The sequence below is a fragment of the Dermacentor variabilis genome, chromosome 11 (genome assembly GCF_050947875.1).
Source record: "Dermacentor variabilis isolate Ectoservices chromosome 11, ASM5094787v1, whole genome shotgun sequence".
Taxonomy (NCBI): domain Eukaryota; kingdom Metazoa; phylum Arthropoda; class Arachnida; order Ixodida; family Ixodidae; genus Dermacentor; species Dermacentor variabilis.
In genome coordinates, this window is record NC_134578.1 from 61,285,068 (window position 1) to 61,297,282 (window position 12,215).

The following is a 12,215-nucleotide window of genomic DNA, read 5'->3' on the forward strand; positions in this document are numbered from 1 at the left end:
AAAATATTAGCACAGGTGACTGGTGGCGGGCGCGGTAATATTGTGACACGCAGCACTGTTTTTACAGGGCACCCCGATAGCGAGAGTACCAGGCATGTTCATTGTTCATTTTGCAAAGTAGGGGTGTGCGGTAGAAAGCGACCCATCGTAAAGCTAGCATTTAGAGAGCTATCATGCGCCTCACTTTTGGGCAAATCTATGCACCAAGGTGACTGCGATAAAGAAACTACGTCGGTTAGTAACGCCCGCACATAAAAAGCTTTGCCTCTATTCCACCCTGTGAAAAATGTACAGCGAGGCTGTTGCCGACGTCATACAAGCACAACCGACGTTAAAAAGGCACCACCACCACAGCCACTTTATCGCGCACGCAAGCTCCTGTGCGTAAGTGCAGCATACATCGTCATTCCTGTAGGCCCTTCGCCATGCGCAAGTGCCTTACTGCAGTAACTCAATTTCTCAAAGTAAATTGCGTCAAGAAATTCCTAATGTACTACTCACGCAGAAGCTATGGACGTGCTAGCTTCTGATTGCAATTCAAACACAAGATAAAACACAATTCTCTTACGCAGGAGCTCAAGGACAAAGCCCTCATCCAGCTGTCGTGTGAGGTTTGTCTTAGTGGCCGCGGACGTTACGTGGCTCAACTGTTTCTGGACAGCGTTTGCCATAATGTCGAAAACTGTCGATGCACATGCTGTGCACTCGGCACGCGCCACATTTCATGAGCCAAATTTTAAAGCGGAAGCTTTTCTGGCCACGAACTTGCGATTTCGCCATGGCGGTGCTCCGAGGAAGCGCATGACGTCACAACGCGTTCCTCATCGTTGCATTCGTCTGCGCTCGCTTCGCCAGCTGCGTCGCATGCCTGATAACATATCGGAGGATTGAAAAGGAAAGCTCGCATGCGCCGCAACCACAGCTGAGGCGGCAGCATGGACGGCGACAATTCTTATCCGCAGGAAGAGGCCTGGAATCGGCATCGGAATGAGATGAAGAGGAAACGAATCGCCCAGGAAACAGACGAAAAGCACGCCAAGACTGGCTAAACGCCCTAACATAGCTAGGCAACCAGACTAACCTGGACTTGCAATCAAGAATAACCAAGGCTAACCATGCCTTAGCTTTCGCTGCGTATATCCTTGCATAGCCGAGCTAAGCAACTGACATTTTTTCCTGTGTGCCAAGAGCAAAAAAATTCCGTTTCGCCTGAAAGGCAAATCATATATTCTGAGAGCAAATTAGCAGACAGCCGTAAGAAGTAGGGATAGTACTTTTATTGGCCGTATCAATTTCACATATGCGCCTGCTAACTAAATTAACAAGCACGGTGTCAGCGGTCACAGCAAATATGAACACATCACACTTGATGACTGTGGACCTTCGTCAAAACGCTGGCGTGGAGCGAGCGAAGTGACCGTGCCGTCTATCGCGCCAACGCAAACTGAGCGCCGAGAACACACAGCACGCAAAAAGCTAAGAGCTGTCGACGCACTTAGAATGGGTCCCCATTGCAAATCGCTATCTAGATGCGGGTTTCGACCGTGCGCAGCCGCCACATATGCAGTTGTAGCCAGAGTCGAATGCCGCCATCCTCCTTTCCCTACCTTTGATGCATCGAAACGTTGAGTGTCTCGCGCGCTACGAAAGACGGCGCGCTTACTCCCCGCTTTCCCTCGTTCCGAGCGGGCGAGATTTGGGCGCAATTGTCGGCTCCCCTCGTACGCTTGGACTTGTGCATACGGCGTAGTGCTCACGGTGACCGTGTTATCGCCCTTTGAGTTTACACGGAACATCGCGGCGACGGCCACGGCGCGGAAATGTCCCCGGTGTGTCCATATAATTGATATTGCAATAAGGACCACCGTAAGTGATATGCTGTTCTGCATATCAAAAGAATGTCGTGTCAGAAACTAGATCCTTCAAGTCCATAATTATGCAGGTTGGCTTGAACACCCTTTCATGCTCAAGCTTGTGAAACGACTCCGACACTACTTTTCGTCGTCGGCTTTAGACACCGTCTGTAATGCTATGCACGCCACAGATGATTGTAGCGAAACTAGTCGAGACAATGTTCATGACGAAGTTTGATGAACGCGCAAGTTAGGAAGAATGCTAGCCCAGTTTGTTTATTTTCCCACACATTCGTTGTGAATTCTCTAAACCCGTTCCCATTGTTTACGTTACAGTTGCTTGTAAGTACGTTAAATATACTTATGGAATGAGATGACCACGCTCAATTTCGGCATGGTCAACGTCTACATGGATGTATGAAATAATCACAATCATGGGCACAGTTCACGTCAGCGGCCGATGTAGTTGCTAACCACGGCCTCCTTTGTTGTGTTTAATTAATAAACAAGAATTCTCAGCCTACGGGGAAAACGACGTAAGTAGCTCAGACGTTGTTCGTCTAGACGTGGCCCTGAAACAAGCCTAAATTCCCTTGAGTAGCAACTTAGCGCGTTCTGGCAGTAAGCTACTCTATGGTCTCGAGGCAATATTTGCACGCTGGAAGTATTGTATAGTCTAGTGTAACTATTCACTATGAAATATTTTAGAATGACCTTACGCCATGCGATATTTGCTACTGAAGACACTAATGCAGCAGGCATCACGAAACCGCATAAGTTATCATATTGCTAGCGAAATGACATGCGCAATACGAAGCAGATTTCTGACACTTCGTATATTGCGTTTGTGCTATTTATAACTAGTTTTCTAACGCACGCAACATTGTAAAGATGCTTCTTGTAATTAGTGACATGGTGCCGCAACTCGCACAGAACATAGAATTCAATTACTTCAATTTTATCTCAGTTTTTATGCTTCCCCAAAGCGCAACAGAAAAGGTTCTTTTTAAGAAAAAATACTGTCGATACAATTCCACCGATATTCTAAGTTTGTAACAAATAAGAGCTTGCTTAAAATTCAGTAGGAAACTTTCTCTACCCGTAACAGATGCTCACGAACGTGTTTGCATTTGAAAGTCTCTACTTAAATATTGCTACAGTGGCGAGCTGCGCAAGAATGACCTTTGGCTGTTATTTTGAAATGGGTTATACTGTTCCACACGATTAGTGCTGAAACATATTCCACTAAACACTTTTGCACTACTTACTGTACTTCAGAATTTATTTATTTTCAATAGAAAAATATGATATAATTTTTAAGAATATATGTATACATATGCATTATTGTGACCAATATATCACTACTGCTCGTCCCTCACGGAGCAATCTGTTCCTTCTAGGATCATTGAAACGCATATAATATTTTGAGTGATATGGGTCAAACGACAAACATTGTCCTTCTTTATTCCCAGAATACATATGGGTTTCGTCTTATTTCTGAAAAAGAAAGAAAAGAAGACGTAAGTACTCATGGTGGGTCTATGTATCTTGAAATCAGGGACCGGATAGATTGCTGGTTATGTTATTGACAAATCGCAAAACACTACACGACATTGGTCCACATCTTAATTGAGCATAAGCTAGATCGTCAGCTTTCACGGCGCATCAACTGCCCTATTACGTTGTTTGGCCTCAGAACTACTTTCACATAATACTTTTTATTTCGAAGTAAGCCTGTGTCCTCTGGAGCATGTTTGTGGGGACTCGATGACGAGGACGTATGCCACGTACTACTCCAACGTATCAAGTACGCTGCAGACATACAGCACCTCCAGCAAAAATATTGTTTAGCTGTTTCCCGCCAAATGTTTTTGCTTCCGAATCTGTTATGCCAGGACCATTGGAAGCCCTGCAGGGCAAAACAGTAAAACACTTCAACGCTGCTTTGAGGACATGAACCTTTGTTGATTACCACATCGTGCGTAATGATGTCTCATTCGTGAATTTGAGATTACGTCGCACATCTGCGGAATTTTTTTGCTTTGTGGCTCAACTGCCTCAGGGTCATTTCGGCACAAGAAGAACTGCGAGGTTATTCAGCGAAGCGAAGAGACATTACTTCCTGAATGTGAAGTGTTTGCATAGGTTCTGATGAAACTAGACAAGCAAACAAAGGGCCTCGTGCTACAACAGACTCGTGTATAATGTTGAGTTCTAGTATTGTGCAGTCTAATATTCTAGTATTCTATATTCTAATATTCTAGGTCTAGTATTGTGCGGCCTAAATAAAAGGCGTGCTTTTATTTAGGCCGCAACGGGTACTACGTTCCGCTCATCATACAAAGAAATGGCAAGATTACCGAGTTTTCATTTGTGACTTTGATTTTATAGCTTTCTTTTGCGTGTGTAGTTAAACATTTGGCAGACGTTAGCCACTTTAGGATTCGAGCGGGTTCATTTCTCTTTATGCGTACTTCACCGCTGTCAAGAAAGGCTTGCAGGCACAGATATCACTGTCAGCATAGCCAACGTAAAGAAAAATGTCACGCTTGTTTTTCAGCTGGAATATTTTCATCAGGACGGGGACGGACATTTCCAAGCGTTAATTTCGCAGAAGGATAAAAAAATATGCTCTGATTCTTCACAGAAGTTATAATTGCACGCACCTTAAATTTATTTCCCGAAGAGATTCATTCTAAAGACCTGTATAAGCTACATTAAAATTCTAGAGGTGCCTGCAACTGGTAGTACACCATCAGACAACAAAGCAGACACAACATGCAGCCCTGTGTTTTAAGTGGCCTTATAATAATAAGCACTATTCGTTTCGTATTCTAGAAAATGGAACACACACACGCAAACGCGAACATATATATATATATATATATATATATATATATATAATGACGCGTGTACTTATCTTTATCGGGCAGCCACGTTTCGCCGCCTAACAAATGTAATCGCACAGCGTGGGACGGGCCTGCATGTATCCAAAGTTTCTGGAAAGTTATCAATGCATCTATCCGCTGTCTGTTGTCGCCGAACCATATGTTATCTGATTTCATCACCTGACGCGAATGGTGTAGAACTTTGTGGAAGGCACGCGGGTCCGAACGGTTAGTCTGGAACATTCGATGACTGCTCTATAAAAACGACGCGCTTAATATTAATATTTGGGGTTTTACGTGCCAAAACCACTTTCTGATTATGAGGCACGCCGTAGTGGAGGACTCCGGAAATTTTGACCACCTGGGGTTCTTTAACGTGCACCTAAATCTAAGCACACGAGTGTTTTCGCATTTCGCCCCCATCGAAATGCGGCCGCCGTGGCCGGGATTCGATCCCGCGACCTCGTGCTCAGCAGAGCCGACACGCTTGACCCGCTGATCAGATTTCCGACGATCGCCGACCGTGTTCGCCGCTATCGTTGTGCTATAAGTGTAGCCTGTTTTTATGGGCTTGGGTTCGTCCAATAAAAGCTAGTTTTGTATTCCACCGTATTCCTGCTTTCTTCACCGTCACTACCACGTGGCAATATATATGCATGGATAGCTTGCATGAATCTAATGAACTGGTAACTGCCTGATTACGTGCTACTACATTGTGAGGTACATTTTGTATTTCGGATAACTCATACGTACACTTAGATATCACAGATAGAATACTACAAATGTTACGTAAAAATAAGCAGCGATGAATGATTAAGCGAATATCTGGTAGTGCGGTCAAGTGATTCTCGTGATTCCTGACATTGGGGGCCCAATAAGAAACGTTCGCCTTCAATCTAAAGTCACTGTACAGAGTACGTTTAGGAAAGTTATTTTTTTTTACATGAAGTTCAGGTTGCAGGTTTCAGTATTGCCTGTATTACACACAAATTACACGGAAATATGTCTAATTCAGCAGCAGCCAAGTTCTTACACGCGTCCTTTGTTGAAACGAAGGAAGCAATAGAATAGTATTTGGTGGCAAATTTGCGGACCTCTTTGCAAAACACGCTTCTCTTACCTGTGCATTTCCTTGAATACAGAAAATAGGCATAGCGTCTACGTTGCCACCTTCCACATCCAGTATATATCATTACTGGATGACTTCTTCCCCAGCGGTCATAATAATAAGTAAACCAGTATGAGTAACATCCGTTTCCTTTATAGAGCCAATAGTAGCAATCCCTTTCCTTCGGCCGAGGTGCAGCTCCTGAAACTAGACACAAGAAGACGGTGAACAACATTAAATGCTTATTATGGCTAACTTCCCTCTATCCTTCCTCCTCAACTGCTAAAGAATTTACACCCAGTGCCAGTTACGTCAAAACTATAGACAGGACAAAGGTGCCTCCACTCGGAGAAAGTGAGGTTTTAATTGAAGAAGCCTGCATCGATACACTATGATACAACATATAAGAGTGGTTAAGAAAAACATGTCTAACTTGTCTGTAGGTTATAACGTAAAAAAGTATTTTTACTTATTAAGGTTTCATTGAATAGGACATAACTTTTCTTTTTTGGTCTGAGTAACACGTAAGGAACACTTCTAGACGAGTGAAATTCATCGTAGTCACTTATTTTCCTAGCATTTGAAGGGCTGCCGTCCATGAGGCATCTAACGAAGTAGCTTCTTCGAATAGGCACAGAGCTTTATTTCAATATACTCGCTCTGTCTTTTTTTAAAGCATTCCGAAAGGATTACCAACATGAAATTTAATGAAGTGTCACAAGGAGCATGAAAGTGGAGAAAAGTGCATGCGTCTGAAATGTGGGAATGCGGTCACGTGCTAAAGATAGGACACACACACACACACACACACATATATATATATACATATATATATATATATATATATATATATACATATATATATATATATATATATATATATATATATATATATATATATATATATATATATATATATATATATATATATATATATATATATATATATATATATATATATATATATATATATATATAAATTGCAGCTGATGATTGCCTGCTGCAAACCAAAATCAGTAAGTAGCACTTCACTGCTCAAAGGGCAAGGAAGTCTGTCGTGAGAGCTCCTGAGCAACACCTTGCAATGTGATGTACGTGGTTTAAATCATGGATTGGAGAGTTAAAGAAGGACGACGTAGTGATACCGCGATTCTCTCTCATTTACGCTAATCTCCGCCAAATGTTTCTATTTCTTGGACGCTGGATGCAATATTCAAGCTTTTCTCGCTCACTTATTTCACGCACACACCATTTCTACCCCAGTGCAGTTCCCAGTTGAACTTTCGCCATGCCAATACGCACTTGGTTATTGATACTGCATATATGCATGAAACATAGTTTACATTGAGGCTGTTATTTAGTACGCTCATGGTATTTGGTCTGTGTTATAATTCAATTGCCACGAAAAATATGTGTTTAAAATCGCAGGACTGTTTGTTGTAGTGTGATTTTGTTAGAAATCTTCTCAATACATCGAGATAAAAACTCATTTGTATTGTTTGTTCGCATCACACAATGCCCTTGACTCACCTCCGGCATTTGCCCCACAGTAAAAAGTATTTGAATGACACTTTGGCTCTCAAAAGGTAATCAGTACTCCCCAAGAGGACGCGACGAAATCTGTGTCACGTCATGACACATGTCACGACGAAATCATCTGTCACGTCATGACACATGTGGTCACGTGGGAGCAGGACATTGCGACGTTCTGGCAATCGCTGCGACTCACACGGGCGCATACTGCGCTGCTGTAAATACGACGGCGATTGTAGCAGCCTAGCAGACTACTGAGGGAGCCGGAGTAAATGTGAAAATGTCGGCGTGTCCTGCTACCGCTTGATATTCTGCCGTGTCATGACGTCACGACACAGTGGAGACAAACCCAAAGCAGGCCATACAAAAACTATTACATAAACAATTAGGGCCTTTTGAATCTTGCCACCATGTTAGCTTGAGGCTAAAGGTGTAGGGCTTTCATTTAGCTCAAAAATGTAATCAGCCGAAATTATTTCACTACATCTTTAAGCTTCATAAAGGAAATAGTTACCGAGTATATAAACAGTGAATTAGAATAAATTACCCCCCCCCCCGATACTTTTATATGCATCACGAATATTGCTTTTTAGTATACACCGGTCTAAGACCTACCAATGCTACTTGATGCAAGTGAATTTCGTTTTCAATGAAGGTTTGAAGGTTTGAAGGTTTATTTCCGCAACTGGTGTTGCGAGGACAGCCAGGGAAAAGCTGTATAGACAGCTTGAGAGGTCCTGGCTTCCTCTTACAGTGCAGCATTGACGGCGGCCGAGTACAACAACAAACAAAACGTGAGGAGAAAAACAAAAAAAAACACGTACGTTCGGTACAGAGAATGAGACATGCACGTTCAGTACGCAGTACATTGTACTTGTACAGTACAAAACTACACGAACATTTGGGGCAATTCTTTCATAGAAATATTAGATAAATCAATATTCATCAATCAATGAAGCTGCGTTAAAGAATACGATTTCCGGCTACTCACTTGGTGGGCAAGTTCTGGTGCATTCCTCTTGCGAGTCAAACAAATTTTTGTTTTCTCGGCAAACATAATTTCTTTCGCATTCGTTAGACTCCTTATTGAAGCTCCATTTCAAGAGCACAATGCTGCAGTTTTCCACTGTAGGTGTCTCCTCGCAGGCACGGTTTCTTGAGCTGGCCGCTAAGTACGGAAAAAGAAATGTTTGGCTAACATTACACAAAAAAATGACTGAGCACATTTCCTCTGGTATGCAACAAAACAATTCAAATAAGACGCAAATTTTCGGTAAGGTCGAACACCAAGCTAATTTTCATAAACTATTCATATTCAGCAAAATTTATGGAGAAGTACTTTTTAAAAAGCGAAATTTAGTAAATGGAATTAGTTTCTTTAGAATTAACTATACCCAGAGTAACACCGTGTGCGAACCAACAAGTACAAATTTTATATTCACAATTGAAACTAATTATATATATGCTTGCCACAATACGTAGTACAATAGACACGCTCATCTAGAGAAACACGCGTTATATACGAATTAGAGAAACGTCTTTGGTGTATAAAAGGACGACGTAATGAGCGGCAACGTAAATCTCGTGCCATTGTCCTTTTCTTATTTTCGCACCAGGCGATCAAATGACTGGGAGCGTTTCTGACTGGTATTGCCGAAACATTTGAATAGAAAAGAAAGCCGATACTGTAAATAATAACGGCATCAGGGTATTGAGCAAATAAAGGCAACCAACGAAGTGCTTAAAACGTACTTGGAAGTTACCAGGGCTGCATTTCCTACGCATAGCTATTAAATCAAAGGAGCCTTTTGGGTGCAAGTAGAGATAATGTGAAAGGAAAGCCACCGCTCGTTAGTGCATTAGGAATGGGACACTGGTAAAAGAAAAACTAGTGTCAGAGCACAGCACGTGTAGAATAGGGACACACTTTTTGGGCTAAGGCACTGCCATACTGAAAAACAAAAAACAAAATTGAAAGAGGGCATGCCGGTTCGAAACGGTTCCAGTTGACGTCGCCATAGTAGGCTGCCTTAGTTCTGTGCTTTTTCTCTTCGATCAATTCAGTGCGCGCAAGAGATAAGAAAACTAAAGACTATAACAGATTGTGCCGAAGACTCCCGTGACCCATGTTCGCTCAATGACCCCGAGTTGTCACGCTCACAACGCTAGCGTCATAGTTTTAATACGCACTCCGTCGCATTATATATACAAGAAATTTTATTTTCCATCAAGCTGCACAGAACTGTTTGTGGTGATGATTAGTGACATTTAAAAGGCAAGCTCAGGTGCAATAACCTTGGTGGTCTGTTTTGCTTATACTTGGGGCTTCCAATAATTTTGTCTTCTTGAAATCTTTCCATTTAGCGCGTGTTCCTGCACTTTATGAGTAAGTATGAGTTGCGTGTTTATATTTGATTTTGTTTCAGCTTGAGTAGTTTCTCGTTGTGTCAGTTATTGCTGCAGATATAATTTTTTTCAATTGGCTGCCAAATAGCCCAACGTCAGCATATTGCGCACAACTTGCGCACTACATGTTGAAATGCCAATTCTCATTGGCTGCCCTAAGGATCCTTTTCTAAGCGCCGCCATATTGCATAAAAAGGACGCAACCTATATAAACTTTACAAGTGACCCATGCGTTATCTGTAACCATTGTCACTATGGCCACGCTCAATCCATTTCGAAGCGATATAGCTTAGCGTATACAAAGGTCCCTTTGGTAGGTAACAGTGCAGCTGCAAGTATTGTTCGGGTACGTTGATGTTTGGACGTTCTATTTCCAGACGCTGCAAGAAAAGCTTGAAGTCATAGTTAAGCGATAACAAAATATAGTTTAAAAATGCGAATTCTCGGAAATGCTTCCTTTCGCGAGAACGGCGCACACGTAGATAAGAAAACCCGTGTGCGGGTGCTGCCCCAGAAATTTCACTTACAATGCCCATTGTGCTCGAAAGGAGTGCCTGTCACGCGCACTTCCAGTGGGCCTGGTATAGACACTCCTTTGTAACTGAAGGCTTAAACATTTGTGTGCGAGGGAATATACGCCGTCCATTTTCGTGGACTTTAGAGATTTGAGAAAATTCGTTTCCCTGCACACGAAGTATATTCCCGTGTAAATCGGGAACTTACTGTTGTCAGAAGTTATTTACTAGCAATATAAGTCTTGGTAGACATGTTGTTTCAAAAAACACAGGTATAGCAATTTTGACTATTGATTCCTGTCAGCAGATTTTTCGTAACTCCTTATGGCGTTAGCCAATGTTTCAACCACTGCTGATACTATGGTTTAGAAAAAATTTTACGCCGGGGAAATACAAATACAAAGTAATAACAAACTGAAAGATTGACTTAAGCTTCAATAGTACTTGCATGCGGGAAATCTGTAAACATAGGATGGTGTCAGTTGGGGCAGGAGGAATAAATACGCACTGAGGGGAATTGCATTCGTCTTGCCAGGCTCATGAAGGTAGGCCGAGGTTGATAAACTGGACAGTTCGCTGATAAAGTGAAATAGCGATGCGTTAGGCAACGAAATGCTAGTTGGGACATTGAGAAAAGCTTTCAGTGATAGCGAACACATGTGTGGGCTTACGGTATACAGGCATCAGGGCAGAGGAAACGGGCAGTACACGTGATCGGACATTCCGCAGGGAAGGCCAAACTGCCCTGGACGTCAATATTCAGCATACCTAAACCCGGTGGTCGAACATGCCTTCTTCGACCACGGCTGATCGTTCAGTGAAGCGGCCCGCCGAAGTAATAAAGGTATGCCAACGCACGATACTTGACGCATTTATTGATATTTTCTCTAGTAGCTTTCTTTTATAACCGCCGACAGGAGAGACTCGGGCATTGCTCTTGCTCAGAAAAGTAGTGGCTACGAAAAAAATGCTTTACGCACGTGTCATTGCGCAAACGCATACATCATAATGGTTTTCATGTCAGCAATACATTCAAATAGCTTATACACCGCACACTAGGGTGCACTAGAACAAATCACAAAACACGGGCTGCTAATGTGTTCACGAAAACAAGGTTATTTGTTCAAAAAACATATATTGCTCACCGCTGCTGGGCTCCCAGAAGGCGACATATGTGACCAGTAGCGTTGCAGTTATAAATGTCGTATCCATTTCTTTTTTCCTGTGAGCTTCATAGGCCTAAGCGTTAAAAATCAGTTTGCTGACACGTCACAGGTCGTATAAGGCTGCCTTTTGTACGTTCTGCTGAGCAAGCGAAACAATATATTTCCGTTCCAAGCAGGAGGGGAGGGGGCGGTACAAAATAGAAAATTCTTAGCTTCTGCTCTTTACCCTTTCTTATAATAGCCTGCTTCCTGATGCTGAGCCTATTGTCCAACGTCACCGAAGCAGAGCACTAACGCAAGTTTTGTGCGTCAAAAGAGCACGCCGTGGACGCTCTAGGCGAACAAACTGCACAGATGCCAGAAGTCTATGCATCCAATGAGGCTCTCTATATGAGCAAAGAAATGCGAATGCCCGACGTTCTGAAAAAGGGCAATGCGCCACAGCTGTTTCTCGCACGTCTGGAATTGTTGTAAATACGAACCCGTTGCTTTGCACGCCTGCGGCGACAGCAGTTTCCGAGGCTAGGCAACGCCCTTGCTAAGACATTTGTGAAATCAATAACCGGTAACAAAAATAACATAACTTTCAGCAATTGCAAGCGATTGGCATCGGATATATATCTCTAAAAACCGACTGCGCAAAAGAATATGCAAACTCGCTCTCAGTAACAACCCAACAAAGAAGTGCGCCACCAGTAGTTGGGAAGGCCTTCGCATCATTTTAATCGTGCATTAGTGGATACAAT

General features: G+C 42.6%; 1 long non-coding RNA gene across 1 annotated transcript; it reads right to left on the reverse strand.

The window, feature by feature from the left end:
- Positions 1-3,114: 3,114 nt before the first annotated feature.
- LOC142564821 (uncharacterized) lies at positions 3,115-11,828 on the reverse strand. The gene is made up of 4 exons (XR_012824685.1): positions 11,449-11,828; positions 8,374-8,550; positions 5,862-6,056; positions 3,115-3,350 (listed from the first exon to the last, which is right to left on the reverse strand). It is a non-coding gene; the product is annotated as an uncharacterized LOC142564821 (long non-coding RNA).
- Between the last annotated feature and the right edge of the window lie 387 nt (positions 11,829-12,215).